Here is a 21,985-nt window from a genome sequence, read left to right on the forward strand (position 1 = left end):
AGACGTGGGTTCAATCCTAGCTGTGGCAGTTCCATTTCAATGGAGGCGAGATGCTGGAGTCCTGTGTACTGTGCGATGTGTCAGTGCATGTTAAAAGACCCCGGGTGGTTAAACCCACAGCCTTCCTCCACTATGGCATCCCTCATAGCCCGAGTCGCTTTGGAACGTTAACCCAATAAACCAGACCAAACCTGTTCTTGCAAAATGTGTTTCTAGTTCATCACTCTGATGCTTTCTGCTCTCATTTGGAACATAACACTGCACAGTGCTGTGATCGACAAGAAAAATGACCTGTAGTTGATCTCCCGCTCTTGGCTTCCACTTACCAAATCCTGGCAAATCCTGCGGCTGATAGCAAGGGCCTTGACGAGTCGGAGAGTGCCGCTTCACGCATGCCTTTTCCATGCCCCACTATTCGGCGGATCATGCGGGTGACATTGAGGCCTGGGGTGGTATTCTGCCGGTGTCGCCTTTTGCGACATGTCGCATTAGGGCGGGGCCTAAAAAAGTGCGTACAGTTGCTCGAAGAAACGCAAAACGCCGCCGGCACTTTCGTCGGCGGTGCTTTCATTCACTCCGAGAAGAGACAATTTACCACTGCTGATTCACTAGCAACAGTAGTTTCGTATCTTTGATAGCAAGATTATTTGCCATCACATGACGTCTAATATTCAAAAAACATTTGCAAATTTAATATAAACTCGCTTTACTAAACTACGCTTTACGCTTTACTAAACTCGCTTAAGTGTATAAAACACCGCGAAATAGCTCCAAATCTGTTTTGTTTCGTTCCGGACGGTTGTGCTAGGTTTAGGCTGCGTTTCGAGCAGTTGAAGACGGTAGCAGTGTAGCTGGAGGTCCCGTTAGGCTTGCACGCTCCAGAATCGAGAGCGTATCTCAAAAACTAGGCTGAATTGCAGCTTAAACTTTATCGTCGAAGCAAGGTAAGTCATAGCGAAAAGCAACAACACCAGTAGTTGCCGGTAAACATGCCGACCGGAATCGCAAGGACTGCTGAATTGGCTGAAGCGGGCGGCTCTCGCTTGGAAGGACGCCGCCATGTTTTCACGCTAAGGGCGCGAAAGAAGCAACTGCCGATTGCATTCGTACGCTAACGCTATTTTCCCCATTAGCGTACTGCGCATGCGCACTCTGGACCCGCTATTCCGCTATGCACGCAATTACGCAAAGCCCGCAATACTAAAACTCTAATGTTTAGTTGTAGGTTTGTAAAAGTCGTGACGTTGCTTTAAATCCTCTTTGGCTCGTGCAGACACTGTTTCGTTGCACTAACGTGCATTAAAACGCCTTGAAGGGTCATGTAGATGCGAGCGCAAGCGCTGCCAAGGCCATCTTGTCGCAGCGGGCAACGTCTGCTTCGTCGTCTGTTTACGACGGTGCAAAGTAAGTTCGCATGGCGAGTGGCAGTCCGGCTCAGCAGACGGTAGCCACAGTGCTGTGCTCTTCGACAGCCAGTAATGCCGCCGACAAGATTCGTCGGCCAAGGCAAACTGGTCGCGACGTCCGCGGACACGCCACTCTTCTTCGCAACTCAAAAACCAGGCAAGGAGAGTGGGATCCATGGCGTGCCTAGTATCAATTTCGTAGCCCGTCGCCCGCGCGAATCACTTCAGCGCATTCCGTTCTTCGACTAAGCGTAGTAAATTGGGGCGACGTCACGATGACGTAGCAGGAAGGCGGGTCCGTGTCGCCACGCCGCCGTCAGCGCGGCTCGACCCAATCAGCGAAGAGCGAATGCGACATGTCGCAAAAGGCGACACCTGGAGAATACCACCCCTGAGGTGCGGAGTGTCTACAGGGTGTGGGTGGGTTTTCCGTCATGTTGAACCCAGAGGCCAAGGACCCGGATAAGCGGGCATTTCTCAATGAGATGGTCATGGCTTCGGAGGCAGATAGAGCCAGGTGACTTGTAGCGGGGTCCGTGTGTTCGAATCACTTCAGTTTTTTCCAGGGCTTGTTGCATGCCACTGCTGGTGAAGAAATCCTCAACGGTCAGGATGGCTTTTTGAAGAGCCTCTTTCTTGGCTGCGAGGGAGCCCCGTGTAGACCTTGAGGAAATATTGTCTGCATACGTGGTGTAGCTGATGTCCTGTTGAGCAGCTAGTTGGTGGGACAAGGGGGCCGTAGCGATATTAAAAAGGAGTGGGGAGAGGACAGCTCCTTGCAAGGTGCCCTTATTATGAGTGTCGAAGGGTTGGGATCGCATAGTGCCTATGCCGATTGTGGCAGTGCGGTTGGAGAGGAAGGCGGTGATGTACTGATAGATGCGGGTGCCGCAGTTGATATGATTGAGGCTGTTCAGGATGGCTGTGTGGGCGATGCTGTCAAATGCCCCCTTGAAGTTCGCCTCCAGATGGCATGCCCGTGAGTACGTCGTTTTTAGCAGGAGAAAGGCGTCTTGGGCGGAAAGTCCAGGGTGGAAACCGATCTTGTACAGGGGAAAGAGGTTCTTAGCATCAGTACGGTTTCGGAGGCGGGTATGAACGACCTGTTCGTAAATCTTGCCGAGGCAAGACATGAATGGGGCAGAGTGCCTTAACTGAAGGAGGTTTGTTGAACTTGGGAATGAGGATGACCTCCACATGTTTCCACTCTGGAGGGAGCTTTCCAGGGATCCATTGTTGCTCATTTAGGTATGTCGTAAATGCCTGATTTTTTTCCCTGGAGAGGTTACATATGATGGCATTCATAATTTTGTCCACTTCCGGGGCGTTAGACCTGGTGGCCAACCGCACAGCAACATAGACATAGGTGATGGGGGCATCCAGTCTAGCTTGGGGAGGCTGGTGTATGGAGCATTGGATGGGGGCAGGTGGTGGGTACCAAAGTATTCTGTCTGAAGCTCGTCCAGCAGAGCTTGGTCTGAGCCCTTATAGGTGTGGGCTATGGTCTGCAAGGTGTGATGGGTGGCGGCTTTGGGGGTGTCCATGTTGAGGAGGCGCTGAGGATGGTCTAGGTTTCGGATGTACTTAGTGTACCCTTGAGCGGAACACAAAACCAGAGCCAATTTTGGGTGGACAGCTGGGAGATGTATCCTTGGGCTTGCTCCATGATGTGTGCTATGCGTCGCTAAGTGTGCGATTGTGCTTTTGTCGTCACCATCTATGTAGGAGGCCATGCCGTGCCTCCCAGATGTGTAGGAGGTGGTTGTAAGCTGAGGGGTATTCTACAATGCGTTGAAGGCAGCGGTTGTTTTTGAAGGGATGTTCATATAGGAATTGGCTCCATTTTGCTATGTCTGCTATGGATAATGATTGGGGTGCAGTCACCCGTAATTTATTCCAGTTTGTGATGCGGATGGTGCCCATTGATGTTTGGTGTTGAGGGGACAGGATACTGATCGACAAGACGAAATATTCGCTTCCTAGGGCCTCTCCTAGGTTGGTCAAGGCAGCTCGTGGAATGTTTCGGGTGAAAGTGAGATCGGAGGAGGTATCGTTGGATATGTGGTTGTGCGGGCGGATGGGAGAGATGAAGGCCCGCAAAGTCAGCGCAGGATAAATAAGCCAGCATTTGTTCTGTTTCAGCTGCCCCCTGACCTCTGGCGAAGTTCCGAAATACGTTGTTCCTGCACTCCTAACACGAATTATCCTATATGGGAGTAAGAAGAGAGCAAGCTGTCTACTAGCGCACTCCCTTTCAGAGCACGTTTTCTGCCCAAGCACTGGGTAGTTTTCCATCACTAAAAATGCGGAATACTTAAGGTTGGCAGCGGAAGTCATAGCAGTTACGAAGATTTTAACAGAGGATTCAATCTCCTCTATTTTCTAACCTCAAGACCCCCGGTACCCCGTTTAAAAGCATCCTCCCATTGATAACGTTATTATCCTCTGCGGGAACAATTTGCCTCTGTTAACAAGAGTGTAAGCATTCCGCATATTTAATGATCGAAATCTACCCTGGAACTTGGGCAGCATTCTCTGCACCTAAAAGAGAGTGCGCTAGAGATCGGCTTGCTTCCTTTTCACTCCATTAGAGGCTGATTTGTGTTTAGAGTGCACTTGTCCAAGACCAATGATTGGGGCTGCTCGGTACAGTAGTTAGCAATATTAGAGGGAACAAAGTTTGAGCGTACATTTACCGATTACGACGTAATCATATGTCAAAAGCAGTTATTTCTCCTCTGTTTCCTCTTGGTATGTTACATGCAAAAGTTAATATCAAATTTAGTGGAGAAGTAAAAAGAAATTTTGCAGTTTTGCGCGATAAGTTTGTTCCCTTCCATATTGCTCGCCACGACGCTTCGTACCAAATTGGGCAGCGCAAACTCTTGCAAAAATGGGGCGAAAACAGACTACGGTTATTACGAGCGAATGAAATTTAAATTCAACCGATGCAAGTAAACGCACGTCCTGTTCCGGAGCCTCTGTTCTCGTCCGATGTTTCTCAAAGTTAGAGCTGCCAAGTTCAATAAGCTAGAACTTTTCGCGCGCGCTTCCACAGTGATGGAAGATTGAGCTTTTAAAAAAATACCGCAACGCCGGCTGATCTCTTCCGCGTGGTTGGCGCCCGGGGGGGTGAGATTTCTTACTTTCTTCATTTCTTTCTTCCTCCAGGTGTACTGGATGTAAGAAGGGCCGATGGTACGCGGTGTTTCTGGTCGCCTGAATATCGGGCACAAACATAAGCAGGTTAGATAGGGAAGAAGTTGGCCTTCCAAAAGCTGGACTGCTCACGACGCGAACTGTGTAAGAAAAAAACGGGAAGCTCTCATCAAGCACACTAATACATGCAAACACGAAGGTCGCTTTTTTTTTCGCCCCAGAAAAAAACAAACATGATAAATATATATAGGAAAGAGATCTGAAAACTGCAGCCCGTGTCACCTTGGGAGTGCTTGCTATCTTATCGATATTTTCAAGAAGAGGAAGTTTGCAAACATTTCGCCAACATTTAAAAAGACGCACTGAAGAATAAAAAACAATACATTTCTCTTCTGGAGCCACTCTAGCAGTAACAGCCAGCTCGAACAACAAACTAACACAAATTGGCAGTGAGGAACAAATTGTGCTTACTTAACTGGCACCTTTCCGACAACGCAGTGCTTAAAAAAAGGGAGGGGAAAAAAAGTAAACGAGAGAACGTTGTGCTCTAAGCGGTGCGGGCCGGGCGCTATTATTTTTTATTTCTTTCACTCGCCCGCCCTAACTTTTGTTGACTCGGAACTGCTCGGAAAGTACGAGCCAACATGTAACATGTGTACTTCGCGCCCGCGTACCGCGCATGTGTACCGTCTTACGCACTGTTCCTAAGCTGTGATGCAGCCAGACCATTATATAACCCTATTATAGATGAGAATTTTACGTCAGGATCCTTTCTCAATTTCCAAAGGAACATTGGAAAGTCGGAAAGTCGGAAGTGCATAGGCAACACGTAAAGGAGTTCATGCACAAAAAGATTTTCAGTCTACGAAAACTGAAACAAGTCGAGAAATGGCATAAAGAGTTTTCATTGTGATTTAGTCAGTCAGCCGTCCTTTTTTTTCTTTTTATGGCAAATCGATTTAAATAAATATAAAGCGATCTGAGATGTCTGGGCAAAAGCAAGAACGCATTTGTTATCGGTACAGAACAAAGCTGTTATGGTTTACGATTATGGGGGCCTGGCGATCCTAAGTGGCTTAGGCTATGAGGGACGCCGTAGGAAAGGGCTGCGGTAATTTCAACCACCTGAGATTCTTTAACGTGCACTGACATCGCCCAGTATACGGGCCTCTAGAATTTCGCCTCCATTGAAATTCGTCCATCGCGGCAGGGATCAAACCCGCGTCTTTCGGGCTGGCAGCCGAGCGCCATATCCACTCAGCCACTGCGCGGCTCCAAGGCTGCTATGAACTTGCATAATGTTCTATGTGCTCGCCAGAAAAGCTGATTTTCTTATCTAAGAATGATGAGACTGATTAAAATAAATCTCCCTAAATTAAAGTGAATTGGATTCGATTGAAAACTAAATGAGTGCTTCCCTAGTAATCTGCTGATTTTCAAAGTAATTCGCATTGGCGTGTTTAACCACACCATGAAATGCTGTTGCCGCTATTTCTTAACGATCACTATAATCGGCCAGTAACATTGATAATTAAAGTTATGAACTTCTACTGTCGAGGACGATTTTCCTAATGTACCTGGCCACTTTTATTCGCTGCGAAGAGCAAGTTTTTCTTCCTTTCCTAAATACATTACGCGCACAGTCAAGTTTACGTAACCTAATATAAGCGAGAAAAGTTCCGCCGCCGTTTCTCCTATCCACGTGTACGATAGATTCATACTTCAGAGTGTGCTAATTGCGCAGCGCATCGCATAATCGTAAACAGTGAGTGCTGAACGCAAAAAAAAAAAACTTAAACTCCTCGAAAGTCGCGTTCCATAGACTTTTGTCAGCGGCTATACATTTTCTTGCACTGAAGCCGCAGCAGATGCTTTACAGCCTAAGCGACTAGGTATGCATCGAACGTGCTGTCGGAAAGGCCACGATTTATAATGTAATCTGCCCAGTAAGGCTCTTTTTTAGTCTCCAGGTCTCGGTTGAGTATGTATGTGGCTGGAAACAAGACCTGCCTGCGAACTTGAGTGTGTGCTAAAAACGACCAAAATCTGTTCTTAGTACACAGGGTGTTTCACCCAAGAGTTCCCACAACTTTTTCAACATGGGGTTTTTTAGTTAGAAGACCGCTTTCTTCGGCATACCACTTTCAGCGGTATAGTACATTAGAATACAGCTAAGACGTGCTAACTAGCAGGATGGTAAACTAATATTGAAGAGTCAACTTTTTAACTATCACTGTTAGGCTCCTCAATTGCTGAGAGGCGTGGAGACCACCGTAAGTAACATCCATAACACTTTTAAAGAATTGAGAAAACACGGTTACCCTCGGCGCTATGGCCCAACAAATGTTGGCTATTTCTACGAGTTACGAGCACCGGAGAGGTCGCTTTGCCTGCAAGCTTCACGCAAGTGCGTATACTCTGGCGCAATTTAATCAAAATTTGATAAGCTGCAAGATAATCTGGATCTGAGCTAGTTGACCATATTGGAAACCACAGCGTCGCGGGTAACCGCGTTTTCGAAATTCTAAAAGCTGATATGGATATTACGGGCTTGGCGCTGAAGGGGAGGAAGAACAGCGACTTCTGGTCGCCCAGGCGGTCGACCTGCTCGGCCTATAAATTATGGTCGAATAAAGGTCTTTTATTACTAGTGGACATTACGGTGAGGTACACGCCTCAGTAATTTAGGAGACTAAAAATAATTGTTAAAAAGTTTACTATTGAATATTAGCTAACCAGCCTGTTAGTTAGCGCCTCTTGGCTCCATTTTAATGCACAACATCGCTGACAATGCTATGTCGAAAAAAGCGCTCTCTAACTCAAAAAGCTTACTTTTAGAAGTTGCGTAAAGTCTTAGGTGAAACACCCTGTATAGCCTTTTTCTTCCTATTCTTGTTTATACACAAATGCTTCTGGTCTAAATCCAGAGGTTTCAGTGACTTTCAGTCAAACCACCACCACAAATTATTAGCTACGTAAATCTGCTGCTGGTACCTGGCGTTGTTTGCACCTCAAAAACGGCACTAGGCTCGTCCCCAGCGTTGTCATCATTAACCTTGTCTCCAAAAATGGTACCATTTACGGCGCGGTGGTGCAGCGCTTAAGAGATGCACTACTGCATAGCGATGGCAGGTGCTGCCGTCGGTGGAGCTGGTGCGACTCAGGTTGCTCTTACCGGGCAACCTCTCTCAACCAATCAATTATTTAATTGCCGCCTGCTACGGTGGTCAGTTTGCTCAAAATCCGTGAGCAAGTTGTGATGACACCAAAATCTCAAGCGACCGAGGAACATGTTACAAGGTCACGTTACCAGCTCATTTTCTGACCGTGGCGGGTTGCGCAAAGCCCGGCAGAATCTTGTGTTCCAGGATGGCTATAGGGTGGCCACTCTGGGTGGATAGGGTGGCCCAGGTGACCACCCTTCCCTTGCCGATTTTTCGATCGCAGCGCTTACGACGACGCCGGATTTTCTGCAAAACGGGGGCCTTAACGCTATCGTTCTAAAATATTATATGAGGAGGAATATAATTTCCCTTTGCGCTATGGCGCGAAGAACTTCGGCAGCCCAGACGCTTGGGAGAGGCGTGATTGGCCACCGCCACCTCTTTCTCTCTTGCTTCATCGGCGCGTCTCGTCATTGCATCAGGAAAAGAGCCGAAGGAGTGAGGTGCGGCCGTCCGCTCGCGAAGAGCCGGAATTTCTCACGCCATAAGGCCAAGCATAATTACATTTATCCGCATCTAATATTTGGTATTAGATGCAGCTATGGCTCGCTACAATCAACTTATCTCACACGTTTATCACCTCCGCCAATGCCACCAAAATTGTCGCGTATGAGCGATTATTTTATCTCAAACAGCCTCTTTTTCGAAATTTCTGAAATCCTTCCCACAAACAAAAAAAATGCATCAAAAATTTCAGCAGGCTACAATGTATGCTACATAAGCATATACAGATGTACAGCTAATTAAGTTTGATACACTTTAAACCCCTTTCTGGCGCGAAAAGAGTAATCGGTCCCTCGCGTCAGAGGTACTCCGGAGCTATGCTGTAAGTCCTGGCCGAAAGTACCACAGTAATTCTGACGTGTGTGATGTTCTTTAGCGCCGACTTCCGTATTTGAACGCGGCCATTATCGCATCTCGCATTCACCGAAATGCGACCGCCGTGGCCTGAAGTCAAAAACGAAAACTCCGGCTGAAAAGAAAAACTTTGTGGCCGCAGAGCCAGCACGGGGACATTTTTGACAAGGACAGCAGTGTGAGAGACTTCCCCTGGATTAGACGCGTCCCCTTTGGCACCGTAATGACATAGTAACCCACACATCCGTATACCAGCTGTCAAAGGAAAATGAAACCATCACAGCGCTGACTCATTTGGGACATACAGGTTCTCGAGTGGGTACTCTAGAAAACGTAAAATATTTGGGTATGTGGTCCTCGAGGTTGGAGCGCTCATGGTGAGGGGGGCGGGGGGGTGCCTTACACCTGTCGTGCTGGCAAGGGAAGGGAAAAGAGGGGCTTATTATGACATACACGAAGAAAGTCAACACCTATGGAAACCTAGGAGCATAGCGAAATATTCTTTTTTTTTAATTTCGGGTGTTGGTCAATTGCAGATTAATAGCGCAAATATTTATTTGCCAAAGGTAAATTATTAGAAAGCGGAAGCGAAAACAATCACATGCCGCTCGCGGGATACGGACTCACCACCTCTGAATTTCGCTTCTGGTGCTCGTCTACCGAGCCGGATCACCAGGGCTCGAAGCCCACCGCGGCGGCCGCATTTCGATGGAGGCGAAGCACAAAAGGCGTCCGTGAGCTGTGCGATCTCAGTGCACGTTAAGGATCCCTAGGTGGTCGAAATCATTCAGGAGACGTGAGAGTCTTAAGGCCCCGTCCGCGAAAGCTCTGCAGGACAACAAATAATGTTACCAACCACCCTCCACTACGGCACCTCTTTTTCTATTTCTTCTTTCACTCCTACCTTCCTCCCTTCCCTTACGGCGCGGTTCAGGTGTCCACCGAGATGTGAAACAGATGCTGCGCCATTTCTTTTCCTCAAAATCAGTTCTCAATTTTCAATTTCCACGAACTGAGCTACCGCGACGCCCGTCCAATTTTCTGCCTTCGGGGATAACTATGTGGCATGTAACCTAACCTTGAGAGTGTTCATCATCGCCACCCTCGTTCACAGCGGCGGACGCAGTACGTCGCTTATTACCACCACAGTCGCGTGGGAAGTGATCGAACGGTGAGGGCGGAAGCTATGCGAGAACCATTTTATCCTAACTAAGGCATTAAGACTGCCACAATTAACCGACGTCCTTGGTAAGCTTTTAGGGTCATTTTTGGCTTATATTGACGCTAGCGCTACTGAAGACGACGACGTGAGGACATTAAGCGAAAAGGACGAAGTTCGCCACCGTCGGACTCGGCACCGGATGTTCTTGGGAGCCTTCCAAACCGCCTTGAGCGTTAGCGCGTCTTACACCGACGTGACATCTGGTGGAGGTGCTGGGTACATCTTTCATGTACCGGACGCCCCCATCAAGCCGCGATTCCAGCAGAGGTCGACCACCCCCGGTAGGCACGCCCGTTCACCAGGGCAGCCGCCGACTACAAGGCCTATCTCCCGAGTTCGGGCTGCTCCCCGACCACAAGTCAACAAGGAGTACCGGCGCTGCTGCAATGAATCCTCCAGCATCAACTGCACCAGTCCTTCTCCACCACCAACGGGATCCGCCGCGTTTCCACGGCTTACCTCATGAGGACGCCGAGGACTGGCTGGACCAGTTCGACCGGGTGGCCACACTCAATTCTTGGGACGGGGACTCAAAGATGCGCCATGTCTGTTTTGCTCTGGAAGACTCTGCAAGGACATGGTACGTAAACCATGAATCTTGCCTCCAAACATTGGAGACATTCAAAGCAGAATTTCTCCAGGCGTTCACCAGTACGTTTCGCAAGGAGAAGGCCGACCTTCTTCTGCAGAATCGCATCCAACTTCCGAACGAAAGTGTAATGGTGTACGTGGAAGAGATGACACGCCTCTTCCGTCGCGCAGACCCAAGCATGCCGGAGGAAAAGAAGGTGCGATTGCTGATGAAGGGTGTAAAGGAGCAGCTTTTCGCAGGCCTGGTTCGGAGTCCACCCGCAACAGTAAACGAGTCGTTCAAGGAAGCAATGTCCATTGAGAAATCACTCGACATGCGGGCACGACAGTACGAGCGCACTAACGTATCGATGCTCTGCACGCGTACTGAGGGAACCTCCATGACCTGAGGAGAATCGCTGCGTGAGGTCATTCGAGCCATTGTAAGGGAAGAGGTGGCGAAGGCTTTGCAGCACACCCCTGCTCAGCCGCAGATTGCGTCATTTACAGATGTCATTCGCGAGGAGGTCGAACAAGCATTAGGTACGTCGCAGCTTCCGGCAGCCACTCCACCGCCGCCACAAACATTGAGTTATGCTGCCGCCGCAAGCCGTTTCCTTCCGACCTCGACCCAACGATATGAAGCATCTACGCCAGCCGCTCCTCAGCTTCCACTTTCCCAGTCGAACATTGTCCAGCGACCTGGGCGTCGCAGAACTGACGTCTGGAGAACCCCGGACCATCGACCGTTGTGCTACCGTTGCGGGGCACCTGGGCACATCTGGCACCGCTGTCCATATAAGGAGATGGGTCTTCGAGGGTTCCCCTTCGGTGCTCCCCGTCCGCTGCCTGGAGAGCGACCAAGGGAGATCGCAGATTACATCTCCCATGTGGACTCCGGCCAGCGTCGCATCTCGCGATCACCATCTCCGCGCTCCGGGACCCAGCGACCAGGGCCAGTCTAGAAGTCCCCGTAGGGGAAACTAGACGCGGCAGCCTCTGGAGGTGCGGCTGCTCGATGACAAGAACAAGACCCTCCAACGCCGCCAGACACATCGCCAATGCCGTGCAACACACCGTCCTCGACGACCCACGAACGACAGCATGTTAAGACAAGCCGACAACCCGCCGCACTTCTTCGTAACCACGACGCTTCTCTTCGACGCCGCATCCCTTCGACGCACCAAAGCCGCGATCGGACTCCTCGACTGTACCGCAAGACGCCACCACCGGCCGATTTAGACGTTTCAGTAGACGGCACAGCCGTAACTGCTTTAGTTGACACTGGTGCCGATTATTCTGTGCTCAGTAGACAATTCGCCGCTGTGCTCAAAAAGGTTATGACAGCTTGGGACGGCCCGCAGTTACGTACCGCTGGGGGACATTTGATTACGACGAGAGGAATGTGCACGGCTAGGGTCACGGTGCAAGGGCAAACGTTCCCTGCAAAGTTTGTTGTCCTCGCTGATTGCTCTCGTGATGTTCTCCTGGGTATGGACTTCCTAACGGACAACGGAGCCATCATCGACCTGCAGTCCCAATCCGTCCAGTTTTCGACAGAGGATGCCATTGACACCACAGATGCCCTCCCGTCGGCGCTCCATATTCTTGACGAGCAAGTGACCATGCCTCCCCGCTCAAGTATACTGGTGACTGTCGGTTCGCATACCATTCGAGACACTGAAGGTATAGTCGAGAGTAAACAACTTTTGCTTCTAGACCGCGGTATTGCAGTACCTCGTGCGGTCGTGTTTCTGGAAGACGGCAAAGTTGATGTACTCCTGACTAATTTCAGCAATGAGCACCAGCACCTGAACAAGGGGACGACTGTCGCTTACATAGATGCCGTCACTGATACCAAGTGCGCACAAAGCCTGACTCGTGTTTCACGACCGGATCCAGAGGACATAGTCGACGTCAAGTACGACATTAATCAGGCATTGCCGCAACAACAACAAGGCATGCTGCGCGACCTGCTCAATCGCTACAGACACACATATGCGTCGTCTCCGCGCGTCGGCAGGACACACCTTGCTACACATCGGATTATTACGGACGACACGGCGCCACCACTGCGACAGTCACCCTACCGTGTTTCCTCTAGAGAACGCGCCGCCATCAGCACGCAAGTAAAGGAAATGCTTGATAACGACGTCATTCGACCGTCTCGGAGCCCCTGGGCCGCACCTGTCGTGCTCGTAAAGAAAAAGGACGGAACATTGCGGTTCTGCGTTGATTACCGGCGACTGAATAACATCACTAAAAAGGACGTTTACCCTTTGCCCAGAATCGACGACGCTTTGGATCGTTTATGCAACGCCAAGTATTTCTCCTCCATGGATTTGAAGTCTGGGTACTGGCAAATAGAGGTAGACGAGAGGTACCGCGAGAAGACGGCATTCATCACTCCAGACGGGTTGTACGAGTTCCAGGTCATGCCATTTGGTCTTTGCTCCGCCCCAGCGACCTTTCAGAGGCTTATGGACACAGTACTCGTGGACCTGAAATGGCACACTTGCCTCGTATACCTGGACGATGTGATCGTATTCGCCCCAACTTTTGACGAGCACCTTCGTCGCCTCGAGGCGGTGCTGCAGGCCATAAAATCCTCTGGACTCACTCTAAAAGCCAAGAAGTGTCACTTCGGTTACGAGGAGTTGAAGTTTTTGGGTCACCTCGTGAACCAAGAAGGGGTCCTTCCGGACCCTGAAAAAACCGTCGCCATCGCGAACTTCCCGCCGCCACGCGATCAGAAAGAAGTTCGGCGTTTCCTTGGACTATGTGCGTATTATCGCCGCTTTGTGAAAAACTTCTTTAAAATCGCTGCGCCCCTTACTTACCTGACCAAGGCCGATGTCCAGTTCCAGTGGGAAGCGCCGCAACAACAGGCGTTCCTAGAGCTTCAACGCCGCTTACAGTCACCACCCATTCTGGCACACTTTGATGAATATGCTGACACTGAGGTACACACCGACGCCAGCAATGTTGGTTTGGGTGCAGTCCTAGTTCAGGTCCAGAAAAATCAACATCGTGTAATTGCCTACGCAAGTCGTGCACTGTCTATGGCCGAGGCAAACTACTCTGCCACCGAAAAAGAATGCCTCGCCACCGTGTGGGCAATTTCCAAGTTTCGACCATACCTTTACGGTCGACCTTTCAAAGTAGTGACCGACCATCACGCACTTTGTTGGCTGGCCAACATAAAGGATCCTTCAGGGCGCCTTGCACGATGGAGTCTCCGACTGCAGGAATACGACATTTCTGTAACCTATAAATCCGGCCACAAACACTTGGACGCCGACTGCCTTTCCCGTGCCCCTGCACAACCAGCTCCTGACGACGCTGCGGACGACGACGCCTTTGTGACCGCCCTAAACTCTACCGACTTTGCTGACCAACAACGCGCCGACCCGGACCTTCGAGACGTCATTGATTATTTTGAAGGTGTCAGTGGCAGAGTACCTGCCGCCTTCCGGCGAGCTTTGTCTTCCCTCTGCCTGCGTGACGGCGTACTCTACAAAAAGAACTTTTCTTCTAACAGTCGCGAGTACTTGCTCGTCGTGCCCGAGAACCTACGCGTCGAAATTTTGAATGCCTGCCACGACGAACCTGCTTCCGGCCACCTTGGCGTCACTAGAACGCAAGCCAAGGTTCGCGAAAAATACTACTGGCCTCGCCTTGGACGTTACGCATTATGTTCGCTCTTGCCGTGACTGTCAGCGCCGCAAGGTTCCTCCTGCCAAGCCTGCCGGCTTCCTCAAGCCCATTGACCCGCCGTCCCGACCATTCCAACAAATCGGGATGGACTTGCTCGGCCCGTTCCCCATATCAAACTCCGGAAAGCGGTGGATAATAGTCGCCACAGACTATCTCACGCGTTACGCGGAGACAGCCGCTCTTTCGAGTGTAACCGCTATCGATGTGGCCCCAAATTTTTTGTGCTTCAGATCGTCCTGCGCCACGGCGCACCCCGGGTTCTCATTACTGACCGAGGAGCTGCCTTTACTGCTGAACTCATGCAGCATATCCTTCCTTTCAGCCACACGAGCCACCGCAGGTCGACCTCATACCACCCCTAGACGAACAGCCTGACCGAACGTCTGAACAAGACTCTCGCGGATATGCTTTCGATGTACGTGGACGTGGAGCACAAAACGTGGGATGAAGTCCTGCCTTATGTCACGTTCGCCTATAATACCGCCGTCCAGGAAACAACCAACATGACACCGTTCAGTCTCGTCTATGGACGACAGGTGACCACAACACTCAACGCTATGCTTCCCCACGTCGACGGGCACCGAAATGCCGACGTTGCCCACTTTTTACAGCGCGCCGAGGATGCTCGTCAACTAGCCCGGGTGCGAATTCGCGCTCAGCAGGACCAAGATGCCCGACGGTACAACCTGCGGAGACGGGCGGTCGAATATTTCCCAGGCGACCTTGTCTGGGTTTGGTCCCCAATCCGACATCGCGGACTCAGCGACAAGCTCTTACGTCGTTACTTCGGCCCCTACCAAGTCCTGCGGCGCATCGGCGATCTCAACTATGAAGTCATTCCTGATCAAACCCCACACTCACGACGCGACGCGCGCCCCGAGGTGGTCCACGTCGTTCGCCTGAAACCATATCACGCAAGGACACCGTGACACTCCCTCTGACGCTGGTTTCCTTTTAGCATCGGGACGATGCTTTTCGAACGGGGGGGCTAATGACGCTAGCGCTACTGAAGACGACGACGTGAGGACATTAAGCGAAAAGGACGAAGTTCGCCACCGTCGGACTCGGCACCGGACGTTCTTGGGAGCCTTCCAAACCGCCTTGAGCGTTAGCGCGTCTTACACCGACGTGACAATATGTCACCTGAAGTGTCTTACAGAAATCTAGCAGGCTCTCCTTTTCGCCTCGGACAGCGTCATCTTATCCTACAAAAGTTATTTTCGCGCACGAACTTCTGTGTCTGAAAGTGCTAAATCGTCGTCCCATTTGAACTTTGCCCTCGGTTCAAACACGCTTCAGGGCATGGTACAGGCGCTGGTTAGCAAGAAAGCCTGCTTAGCAAGAAAAGATCGCTGCGCCAGGCTGTAGGAAAACTCAATTTCTCTGCAGTGAATCTGACCGCGGTTTATGAAGCCTGACGGTGCGGATGATTATATTTCGCTCAAAATGAAGTGTTACTCCTGGAATTTTTTCCTTTATTAGCAGCGTCTTATTGTTACCACAGTCAATTCAGTGACGCAGTATTTGATAAAAAACAAAAGCTTAATGTTTAGCGTTCAATCAGTTCCAATCAGCCAGTGCTAGTTTTAGACTAATGGTCCATGCAATGCATCAATCTTCATGTTCGAGTCTTATTAGAGGTGCGTAAACCCGAAGTTTAGTTCCAGTAGTTCCTGTGATAAGTTCATTCTGAAGAATAAAGTTTTCTAAAAAGGCGACCTGTATAAATTAGTGTAATAGTTGAGGTCATCTTCTTACTGCAACGCTGTGATATTTGTGCTTCCTCGTGTCGGTTAGTGATGAAGACCGAAGGGTGTCAGGAAATGAAAACTAATACAACTGCTTAGTTCGTCTCATGACCTTAATTTTTTAGCATTTAATTATTTATTCCACTCACTGCACCAGGCCAGAACGCTTTCAAGGAAATAATTCAATGATCAACTCTAGTGGCTAGGCTATTTGGTCCAGTTTGTCCTGCTTGTTGCCCTGTTTTTAGTTCAGTACAAATCGAACATCCTGGAATCTGCTTCATTAAAGAGCCCACAATCATCAGCAAAGAATTTGATAATAATAACCACTTCCGTTATGACTGACAATAATCGTTGGAACAATTAACAGTAAAATTCAAGCATATTACCTAGACTACAAACTGTGCTTAGTAAGAGAAAAGTACACCCTCTAAAAGCAGCACCTCTATCATTTTTTTACTCTTTCAGGTTGTCGGCGCGCCGTGGGGGACTTGGACGTCGGAACGGAGGAAGAAAATGCGGGTGTCCTTGGGGCCTTGTTGTCCTGCACCTGCGAACTGGCACCCTATTCACCCTACTCAACCCCCTATTCACCCACTATTCACCATGTTCATATGGTTGCCCTATTCAACTAACGGATAGGGTTCCCCGATTATAAATCTCTCTAGAATCTGCTGCTCCAAGTCATTTCGTGCTCACGTCTGCTTTTCTGACCACGAGTGAACGTGCTTGTTTTTTCGTTAGCAGCGCTGCCGATATCAGCGCCAATGTCAGCATGGTACCAGTCGGATCTTTCAAAATAGAGATTCTTTTTAAAAAAACGGGTAATACCTTGCGAGAGACGGTGCCTATACTCAATTTCACACTGCAGGTGTGACGCTGTCAAAGTTAGCACTGTTTTTTGCTCTGCCCTTATCCGCGATGAAAGAGTAGTGCGTTCCTTGTGGTGAGCGAAAAATAATAAATGCTTTCCTTGCCGGCTTAATACATGATATATTTGTCTTGGACTTGGTTAAATACGTTCTTATTGCTGCCGATGCGCTCTCACTTTCCCGTGGTTTAGACCCCTCGGCCACAAAACAAGCGCCGTGTAACATGCCTCCCTTTACTTTTTCCTGCGGACTATTTCCGTACTTTCCACAGCGTTGCACATTATGTACTAACGGTTATTAGTTGCAAGAGGAAATTATTAAGGCGTCTGAAGTTTCTTCCAGAAGAAATTACCGTTTCTATTTCCCTCGGCCAATTCATACAGCATATGGACATGTTGGCGATATAACCCGACTGCATGGAGAGCGACAAAATTTTAGCACAGCGCGGCACTACCGTCCCTTCTTGCCTGATTTTATTTGCCACTTTACGTTACAAACTGGGGTTGAAATCTCGAGTAGGCAGTTTTTAACCTTCGTGTAGTCTGTCCCTTTCAACGTAACAATGAGGTACATTTGGCTTTATTCTTACCGGCAGCACTAAAGGCGGTCACAACTAAACATAGATTCTTCATGCTTCCGTTCGAGATGCCGCTGTCGGCTCTGCAAAAAAGAAAAGAAAGAAAGCAGCCCGCGCGTGGAAGAATATAGTTAGTACGTCAACACATTTTCGAAAACGCAGAGCTGCTTCCGAAGCATTCAAGGGAATGCAGTCTTATAAAAAAAAATTGGGCTGTGGTTTAGCTCTCGTTAAACCTGGTGGATTGCGAAAGCAACCAGAAGATGGAAAGAGGCGATGGAGAGCGCGCGGCAGCGGCGGCAGCCCCGGCACGCTAGCTATGCGCCGCTACTGCGCATGCGCAACTGGCGAGCGCGGTTCATCCGCGCACCAATTCATCCGCGCAGCGACGGCGGTGGCGCGCCAGCTGTGCGCCGTGTGACGTCACTGCTCCTCGCGCATGCGCAGTATGGCCTTTCGTCAGCTCCGCGAAATGGCTTGGCGACTCGCATAGCGTTGCTTTCGCAACAAAAAATTCTAAGTATCGTCGGCTCCCTTCGAATTGCAAGTTTGAAGCAATTCCTATCGAAACATTTCCTGATAATAGAGTTATAAAAACGTTTTCCACTATCGGTATAATCGAAACTTGAGGCGTACTTTGAAAAATTCTTCGTGTTCACTGGGCATTCACTAAACCCGTCAGCCGCTTTTTACCCCAGAATAGGATTACAACACTGCTAGCGATATCCGGTCCCTTCTCGCGACTAGGCAGTTTCGTGGCGCTAGGTGCGATCGGATTTTACTGTAATCGGTGGAAAATGAGCTGCGTCCAAATTCCAGAGCTTTTAAAAGGAGCTTTAGACAAAAAAAAAAGGGGGGGGGGGGGGGGAGAGAGCTCACTGACTTTCGGCCGCTGGTAAACAGCCCTTTACTTTTCCCGCCTCTTATCGTGTCGCTTGTCCAAAATAAACCGTCCTGTTTGAAAAGTCCGAGGCATGCTGTCCCGACCGGCAACGTGAAGTCGGACGACGCACTAAGACGCTAGCCGATCTCCGTACCACTTCTGCAACTTTTTGATCCCGGCCATAGTGCCATCATCGTTCACCGTCACCGATTCTGCCGATCATCGAAGATCTCCGTTGTCCCCATCTTAATTTCGCTGCCGCCTTCACCCCTTTCTACTAATTCCATGACGCAGGTCACAGTACCATACTTGGTAAACCTAAGTGCTCTCCCTAACCTCCCGCTCCCCCTCAGAGACCGCCTAGAATAGGCGAAGAAAGCATATGCAATGGTTAGCAACCGCGTTGCGTAACAAAAAGTGGATTTAATGTTTTTTGAGGACTGAGTAGAACACTTTGGTTTCGAGACATGAACTAAAAGGGTACCGGCGACTCACAGCGCCGCGTGTTACGCGTTTTCACATAGGACAATACGGCAACCACAGCAGACGCACTACACGGCAGGCAGACGCACTAAGTGCATATCAACAGTCAGCCTAACATGAGCTCGGCGCACTACATGGCGAAGGAAACATGACAAACGAATACAAATCTTGGAGCTGCAAGTGTTGGCTCGTGCACGACCGCATGCCGACTCCACGATTTGAATACCTTAGTTTCCTCCAAAAAGGTTCCAGAAGCCAGTAGCGTTTTTCTCGGTAATATATGATCTTTGTCAGAAATAAGAGTTGGCTTCTAACGGGTGTAATGTTGCTTTTGAAGCATTTGCAGTAGCCCTCTAGTATAGGAGGGGTGAGAGTTCATTTGAGTTCAAGACATTTGGAACAATGGCATTGCATAATGAGCCACACAGCAAGGCCTAGAAGAAAACCCATTGGGCTCTAAACTTATGACAAAGGTTGTACCTCTCGTCCATGGGCCAATATCTGAAACGTAACCGACCTTGGAGAACCACTGTATCTATGGAACCGTAATTCTAGTAACTGCGTCCACTACTGGCGTTCTTCGTTGGTTTCTGCAGCGCGTCTCACGCGCTGCCGTTCTCTGTTTACTTGTTGGCGGTGCTGGCGTTCTTCCTCGGTTTCACTTCACCGGGTTTCACGTGGACACACACCGCTGAAACGCGGGCAGTGCGGCTAGAAGTGCTTTCGCACTAACAGCACCTGGAGAAAGGAAATAAACCAAGGATGTTGGACACTTTATTTCACATCGCTTGGGCCTTTACGAGAGAGGAAGCCACACCGCAGCCTCCTATCCTACAGCCTCGCACCTAGCGCTGCGCCTCTCCCCCGGGTTTTCTGGTTGTTGCTCTCGTATGGTCGTTCACCGTACCGCCAAGGTCTCAGGGAGGGAGGTCCGTGCAGCGGTGCGCGGCCGCGTCTGTCTTCGAGTGCATTCGAGAAAGACCTCTTCTTCGGTCTCTTTGTTCGGCACACACGCCGACACCGTTTAGCTGTGCCAGGTTGTTCCATATGTGATAATGGTCAATGGTTAATGAGCGATACTGAGCAAATAAGTTCTGGCGGTTGAAAAACATCATTGTTCTCATCATTGGCGGGCGGGCGGGCGGACGGACGGACGGACGGACGGACGGACGGACGGACGGACGGACGGACGGACGGACGGACGGACGGACGGACGGACGGACGGACGGACGGACGGACGGACGGACGGACGGACGGACGGACGGACGGACGGACGGACGGACGGATGGATGGATGGATGGATGGATGGATGGATGGATGGATGGATGCATGCATGCATGCATGCATGCATGCATGCATGCATGGATGGATGGATGAGCCACCGTGGACCCCCTAAAAACGCTACCGCTCGGCCTCCCAGGCGCCAGCCTATCTCTTCTCCTATCCTTCCACTGAAATGGATGCCATCTCGTCCAAAGCCTCTGCCCAGGCCTGCTCTGTGCACTTCCTTGTTTATGTCTACCACCTCAAAGCCTTTCTCGAGGCTTAACTGCCTTATCTCTCGATTAAGAATCACAACGTCGTTAGCAACCTCTACATTCCTTCCTTGTACCTCCGGCACTGTACACACCACGATCTGCGCTTGCTGTGCTATCGCCCTTATACCGTCAACTCCATCTGCTAATCTTTTCCATACTTGTGCGGCGTCACCATTCAGGACATCATTTAGCCCCGCCGCAAGCACTACCAAGTTATGCTTTGCAACATTCTTGGAAAGTTCACTTTTTGTCTCTCTCAGAACATCCTCCATTGTCCTTTCTGGAAACACCCCGACTGCTACCCGCCTATCACCCTTTACACGGTCAAGAATAGCTATTTTGCAGTGCCTCATGTTTGAGTCTCCAGCGATAAGCACTTGTGTACTCTCCTCTCCCTCCTAACTTCCGTGTCTTGCTACCTCTTATCAGCGACCGTGACCTCATTTCCTGGAATTAGCAAGTTCCCCTTCTCAGTATCGCCTCTCGACTTCCCAGCTGCCACCTGTGCGCAGCTGTTCCTCTCTGAACATGTCTGTATTGCTTGCTTCTCGCTGTCCATGCCAGTGCAAGCAACATCCACGTGGCTGGCGCTGGAATTCCCGCCATTGCGGCTTCCAATGGCGGTGTCAGCCGTTTTTGACTTCAACTGACAAAGCTGTTCTAGAAGCTTGCGCTTCTCTGCCCTCTCTACCTGTAACTCCGTTTCTAGAGCATCCATCCTTAGCACTAGTTTGCTATTCGCCTGTTCGGCCCTGTCCAGGCGTCCACCTAATACGCAGAATTTGGACATAAAATCTGCGCTTTCGGCCTCCTCTACCAAATCGAACCGCGTTTCTTTTAAATTCACCAACGCCTCACACTCCATACATCTAACCTTCAGTACCTTAACCATCTTAGCAACAATCGATTATTGCTTCCACCAAATGCTAAGATATCTACAGGCTTAAGAGAAAAAACACGTGAAAACACGAGCACAAATAAAATAAAAGTCTGCCTACCGCAAATACCGACCGATCACTTAGAAAAAAAAAAGGTCTCTCTCTAACAGCTGACGCACAAATAAGCACTGAAAAAAAAGAGCATTCCTCTTGCGGCCAGCACCCTCTGCGTTTTTCATCGCTCCAGCAACCACCTCGCCACACTGCTCCGCGCCACGGACAGCACACTTCACAGTTATTTATCCGCGGACAGCTTTCTGTGGCTATGCAGTGGAAGGTACTTACGAGAGCGAGGCGCAAGGCTTTCACAAGCGCTCTCTTACAATGGCTCTTATCACGCGCTCACAAGGGAGAGAGATAGGCGTGTAAGCTGTAGGCACAGAAAGCTGTCCCCGAGTATAGTACACTACAATTTAGGACCGGTTCATCTCGCTCTCCAGGGTGGCGAATTTGCCTTTGCCAGGGGCCGCGTTTTCGAGCGACACACAGGGTGCGGCAGTGGCGGTCCCTTTCTTTCTCGCGGATGAATACTAGATCAGCATTGAAGAGAGTGGAAGCAGGACGTCAGCAGCATGGGTGTGCCCACGATTAAAGTAAAAAAGAAATATTAAATGCCACGCACGATTCAAGAGCAGCAAGCGTGGGAACTCTACGGAAGTCTTTTTTTCAACTTCCTGCCGATATCTCTAATTTCTGAGGAACTGAGCATCCGGTTCACTGTAAAGCCGCGCATACTCTAATCCTGAAACCAAACATTCAGTCCACCCCGTATTGCGCGTATCCCTCACGT

The 21,985-nt window shown here is 49.8% G+C and overlaps 1 long non-coding RNA gene across 3 annotated transcripts in view; it reads right to left on the minus strand.

Moving 5' to 3' along the window:
* Positions 1-21,985, minus strand: part of LOC149354127 (uncharacterized) — a 532,700-nt gene that overhangs the window by 435,314 nt on the left and 75,401 nt on the right. For 2 of the 3 annotated variants that reach the window (XR_016291176.1, XR_016291177.1), the window contains one exon: positions 327-500. The exons of the other annotated variant lie outside the window; for it this stretch is intronic. This is a non-coding gene — a long non-coding RNA (uncharacterized LOC149354127). The remainder of the gene's footprint in view (positions 1-326; positions 501-21,985) is intronic. 3 annotated transcript variants of the gene reach the window in all.

The sequence above is a fragment of the Amblyomma mixtum genome, chromosome 3 (genome assembly GCF_055824585.1).
Source record: "Amblyomma mixtum isolate Tamu chromosome 3, ASM5582458v1, whole genome shotgun sequence".
Taxonomy (NCBI): domain Eukaryota; kingdom Metazoa; phylum Arthropoda; class Arachnida; order Ixodida; family Ixodidae; genus Amblyomma; species Amblyomma mixtum.